This window comes from Meleagris gallopavo, chromosome 1 (genome assembly GCF_000146605.3).
Source record: "Meleagris gallopavo isolate NT-WF06-2002-E0010 breed Aviagen turkey brand Nicholas breeding stock chromosome 1, Turkey_5.1, whole genome shotgun sequence".
Classification (NCBI taxonomy): domain Eukaryota; kingdom Metazoa; phylum Chordata; class Aves; order Galliformes; family Phasianidae; genus Meleagris; species Meleagris gallopavo.
The window spans coordinates 158,845,371-158,851,544 of record NC_015011.2 but is presented as its reverse complement, the minus strand read 5'-3'; positions in this window follow the sequence as shown (position 1 = coordinate 158,851,544).

Genomic DNA, 6,174 nt, shown 5'->3' with positions numbered 1-6,174 from the left:
GCTTTACCAGTCTTTCAAAAAAGATACCTTTATTATTATTATAATTTAAATATATATATATATTATAAATAAAAATAAAAGTGACTAGGAGACAAAAATAAATAAATAATTTATAAACATGATTTTAAGGATAGGTTCCTTCTACTTTTTATTTCAATCAACCTGTCAATAAATGGCACAATCCTCTGCACTCGTTAGGGACATTGTTTCTGTAATCCCCAAAGACCTTAACAAGGCTTTCAGATTGCTCAAAAACTGTGGGATCATTGTTGTACTATTTACTGCTTCATATTTGTCTTCTCCCAACCTTGGAAATCCCCAGATCATCCGATCTCTGTACCTGCACAAATCAAATGATCTTCTGAAAAGGTCTCAGCTTCCCCAGATCCGCTGTGGGTCCAGATGACCCAGTCATTTTCAATGAATATAGACATAATTGTAAACAATTAATTACAATGAAAGATCGAATGAACAAATAAATAAATAAGATTCTCTGAAGTATTTACTCTTAAAAAAAAAAAATCTTACAGCAAGCAAGTAGACATTCTAGATTGTACCATTTTTCACAGCACAAGAGTATTCATCAACTCCATGTTCAGTACGCTGGTAGTTTTGTATCCCAGGTCCAACACACCCTTACACTGCAGAGCAAGAATAGCATCTAACTCTGCAACACTGCACAGCAACAGTCACTGCAATATTCATTTGCGTGACAACTGCTGTTCTATAAAGAATGGTGCTCAAAGAAACACTGACATGTTCGCTACAGAACTTGTTCAAGACACAAATTAAGTAAATTCGAAATTTGAACCTATATTAAAACTTTTTTTTTAATTTGTTTGCTTGTTTAAATTTATCAATGCAAAGAACTTTTGCCAGATTGTTTTCATAAAGGGAATTTGAAACTATTGATTTTAAATGAGCATTATTGGATCTCATAGGACTAATAAAAAGAAAAAAAGATTCTTGGCAGAATTGTTTGTCCATTGGTATTCATCTCTTAAAGCTTTCTGTACTCAGTGATAATGTGACCTTTGTATTTTCTATTGACCACCAGACTTGCATTCAACATAACACTGTATTTAAATATTAATGCATTAAATAACTGTACCGTATGTTACCTTTTTGTTCCATTTTTATCTTAACTTATACTAAAGGACTTAGATTTGAAAGAAATATGGAAAATGTCCTTGAAAACTTGTAACTAGATCTTTATAAATACAACAAAAACGATAATTTTGCATCAGTATTTTGAACAAGTAGTAAAGTGCCTGAAGAATATAAATTGAATGTTCTCTGGAAGAATCGGTAAAGGTTAGAATTCATCATTTTAACTGATAGGCTTTCTTTGGGAAATAACTAATGCAACGAATACAAAATACTATGATAATTTTCTGTTTCTCTTCAGTGCTTCTTTTTTTTTCCCCTTGAAAAATAATCTCACTTCAATAATAAAGCATATCTTTTTACATTCATTCTGGAATTAAAGTTTCCTATGATGCTTGCCTTCATATATAGTTGATAGTTTTCCACTTCAAATGGAAAATTTTTATCTGAATGGAGTGAATCCTTCTGTCCATTTCAGGAGAGGTTGCAATCCATTAGAAAATACAATGTGACTTAGATCTTTTTAGGAAAACACTTAACTTAGACATGGTATGAAAACTGATTTCTAAATACCATGTTTACTACCACAGTTTCCATAGTGATTTTCAGACTCTAGCAGGATGGAGACTAAACTAGAAAAATAGGAATAAATACAACTTATATAAGTTATATAAATAACTGCAGTATTTAGAAGCATCTGTTTGTCCTAGGCACTGCACTAATGCCAACAGCCAATATCTTTTATTTTCAAGGTCTTACTATCTACTGAGTGAAGTAGAAAGGTATGACCATTGCTCTACAGTTAGGAAATTGTACTACAGATAAATTAAATGACATTTTTTCACAGTAACATAGGAAGACTGTAGCAGAATTCTTATGTCTACAAAAGACTGTGCACTTTGTTAATTTTTTTTTTCCTTTCTGTAGGCTATTCAGATAAGGATTTTCATTGTCACTGTTCCTACATTACACTGAGTAAGTGAATAAGTGGAGTCTATGAAAAACTCACAAAAGAACAACTTGCAAACACTGGTGGCACCATTGGACTTGAATTTAAAGCTATCACACAAGGACACTGTTAACATTTATCCTCCTCTCTGTTGGCCGACAAATTAAAATATTACTTGAAGTCTTGGATCAGTTTCTGCTACAGCGTTTCATTTTGATTGATGTCCTCTATTAATGTCAGTGATGCTAGTTAGCTTTAAGACACCCCAAAGGGTAGTCAACTAGTTAAAACTCCAAATGAACCTCACACCAGCTGTTTAGCCTCTTGGAAGTTTTGCTGAGCATTGTCAGAAGACCTTATCAATCATTACAATTAAGTACTTTCAGACTGTCCCTTCTAAGAGGAGCCAGTTGAAGTACCATCTGCTATTTTGCTTTTAAAACTCACCAATCTCCTTCTCTCAGGCAAAAATTTCACTTCTGAAATTATATTTCTTGTTCAGAAGAGCGGTGGGCTGATGAAGAAAACTCTTAATAATCAGCAGTTTTTATGATGTGACATAATTTTTGCAGTGCTCAGGGCCTTTTTACAAATCAAAAAGAATCCAACTAAAACAGTAATTAATGTCAAATGACTAGTCACATACGGCCCCATTTAATTAAAAAGTTCTAATCTTTGATTAAGCCTCCACACATATTCTTGTGATTGCAAACTGTTGTCTGAAAAGTGAAAGTAATTGGGTACAAAATCTATTGTGTCTTCTAACTGATGCCTGCTAATTGTCTCAGGAGCAAATGGCGACAATTTAATTTAGAAAGCTAAAAAGTGTATATTAAAATGTATCTTTATATTTGTATTTTTTTTTCTGAATTATCTCTTCCTGCATTACACTGGGATGATCTCTTTGTAAACTTATCCGTCTAAGAATTTTGTGTTAAGAAATTTATTTCAGTGACTTTCAAAAATATGCTTTCCTATATTATACAAAAAACATATGATTTATTGTTCTTTTAATGTGCATTCAGTGTGTAAAATGCATCTCAAAATTAACTTTTTTTGCTTCCCCCCCCCAACTGGCAACTGTAACTTCTCTAGCACTATGGGGCTTGTCTTTCTTTATCTTCTGGAGATCTTCAGGACCAGCAGAAATAAGAAGACTTAGCCAAAGCGAAAAAGACTTGATCTTATTGGTTAACCAATTCTATTTTTTTTTTTTTCAGGTCTTCTCAGTCATAATCATTTAATGTTGGCAGGTTTTTTTGTTTGTTTTTATTTTTGTAACATTTCAAATATATTGGTATCCCCAGCTAAAATTCCCAGAAGTATTTTGTTATCTTTATGTCTTACTTTATCAATGTTTTTAAAAGCCCCTTCTTGTCTTGAACAATGCACTTTACCACCACTGTCTTTTGATATCTTTTTTCAAAGCCACACATAAACCCACAAGCCAATTGGAAGGTGAAATATGTTGACAAATATTTTTTGTTGTTGTTATGTTTCAGACACAGTTGAAGTCTTACACCTCCAGACAAAACTACCTACTCTGGCACAGTTATTTCCAACTTCCTAGCAATCCCAAAGGCATACAGGCTCATGCCAGTATTTGGAAATAGTGTGCCCTCAGAATAAAGGGATCAACATATTGGTTGTTGTGAAGGTGTTTGTGTGGGCTGGCTTGGGGTGCATCTTCTAACCAAGCTCTACCGTCAATTCAAAGCCTACTTAAATAGTATGAACCTTTTTCATCTGCATACATAAAAAGAAAGAAAATAAATGCTTTCTCTTTCTTTGTACAGACAGAAAAACTGCAAAACAACAAACAGGATCACAATGCCAATCAGTAGTAGAGGCAGCAAAATAAACCTGTGTCACCTGTTTCTCTTATTGCTGCTCCACTGCCAAAATATATAAATAATTATATATCAATATCTATGAATAGAGACAGATAAATACATAAATGATCAAGAAAGGTTTCTGACTTCTACTACAGAAATTTGGCTGCCGAATGCCGAGAAAATAGTAAATAAAAACAGCAGTAACCTTAATTGTATATTTTTTCACATAATCAGTGACTTTTAGATGTCCATTTTCGACTCCACAGACATCTTTTCCCATCTACAGTATTTTCAGTTATTCATCTTTTTTTTTCCTCTCTGCTTCATGCCTTCATTATTACTCTCCTGCCGTGACCTCTTAGCAATTGTAACCCTCTTGCCTCTAATCTCCCTCTTAGAGTCAACTCGGAACACTGTGGACAAGGTTATCTTTCTTGTTCACCGCTCTGATCATGTTACCTCGTGTCTCAGTCTCTCAGGTGGTTTTCTGTCTCATTACACTACAAGGTCAAATTTCTCCTCTTCAATTTCAAGGCTTCACAAGTCTACAAATGGACCAATTCCTTACTCTTTCCTGGCTCACATACAACTCTGTCTACTCTGTGCACACTTAGCTCATGCGTGACTTTCTATTTCTATTCACCAAATTTTTTTTCAGTGCCTAAAATATCTTCTCTGCTCTACCTTGCCAAACAATCTCACTTTCCTCTTATAGGTTCCTTCTAAGGATTCACCACTAAACACCCCGCTCTGTTCACACATCAGACTGCATAGTCTTTTTATTTAAATAGCATTGTGAGTTAAATAAGCAATACAAACAAACCTCCAAAAGATCCTAGAAGCATGGCAATCATTTTGCTTTGTTGCAATTCCTTTCCCCTTTGTTCAATTTGTTTTGCATACTGTGCACATTTGGTTATGAGAACACTGGGGCCAGAGTGCTCTGAAAATATCAAACATTTGTGAAGTAGCTGATGTAACACTGAAGAAATCACCTTTATGGATTTATCTTTATCTTTATCTTGCAATACACTATGAATAATTGTACAAAGTAGCATGTTCTAAAATATACTTTCATTTCTCATTAAGACAAGGCCCCTGACAGTCAACTATGAGCTCTATGTCTTTCTCATAAATGTCTTCTTCCATCATTTTATTTTGAAATAAATCATGTCTTTCAATCAAACAGGTCATATTGCAAAGGAAGGCAGGTATACCTGAGCCTGTAAGACAAAGAAGAAAAAATGAGATTATTGAAACAGACTAGGTTTGTATCAATTACAAATGTTGGGAACAAGTTTCTGGCATCATTTAGATCTTTCTTCTCTCAAAAATAGAATCACAGAATCACAGAAATAATAATAATAATAATAATAATAATAATAATAATAATATAAAAGGAAATAAAAAATCCCACAGACATAACGGAATCCTTTATTTACGGGATATCCCTCAGGCAAGGGACATTTAGATTATTTAATATACAAATCTTTTTTCACAATTTAGCTAATAAGCAACTAGATTCTATATCCATTGTCAGATAAATTAATGTCCATGAGTATTTACCAGTGATGATATTATAATATCAGAAATATCTAAGGACAACTGCTTTCAGTTTTATTGACAGAAGCAGTAGGAAACAGAAGCTAAAGCTTGCAGCAGCAAATCAGTATCACCTTTTTCTTAACAACACGTGGTGCATATGATTCATCTCTTTTAGCCAAAATGTGAAAAGTACTGAAACAGAAATATATATATATATATATAAATTATTTGTCACACAAAGTTTGCCTCTCAATATGTAATTAACTTGATTAATTAGCAGTATGTTTCTTAAACTGTAACAGGTAGATGAGTTAAGTGAGGAAAAAAATGCCCTAAAAATTTCTTTATCTGATGCTACTGTGGGAAAACAAACCCCCTCCCCAATTTATCAAGGTAATTGAAACAGCAAGAGATAAAAATATGTCATCATAAAGTGATACAGAAATTAATCTCTTTGAGAGCTTTACACATTATGTTGATCACTGGCTGCCTAAATTCAAACATGGATTCACATTATTTGTGACAATCACTCCAGACATCTGGAGACATATACTATAACTTATACCAACGCATCATCTATCTGTTCTAAAAATGTTGATACAAATTTATTATTTCTTTGAAGTACAGTAACAATGCTGGAAACATCGACATCTACAATTAAAAAGTACTTTCCTCTCTAACAAACTGAATACATTAAATGTAAATTACTCAAAGTTATTTACTTGACTCCTTTTTTTT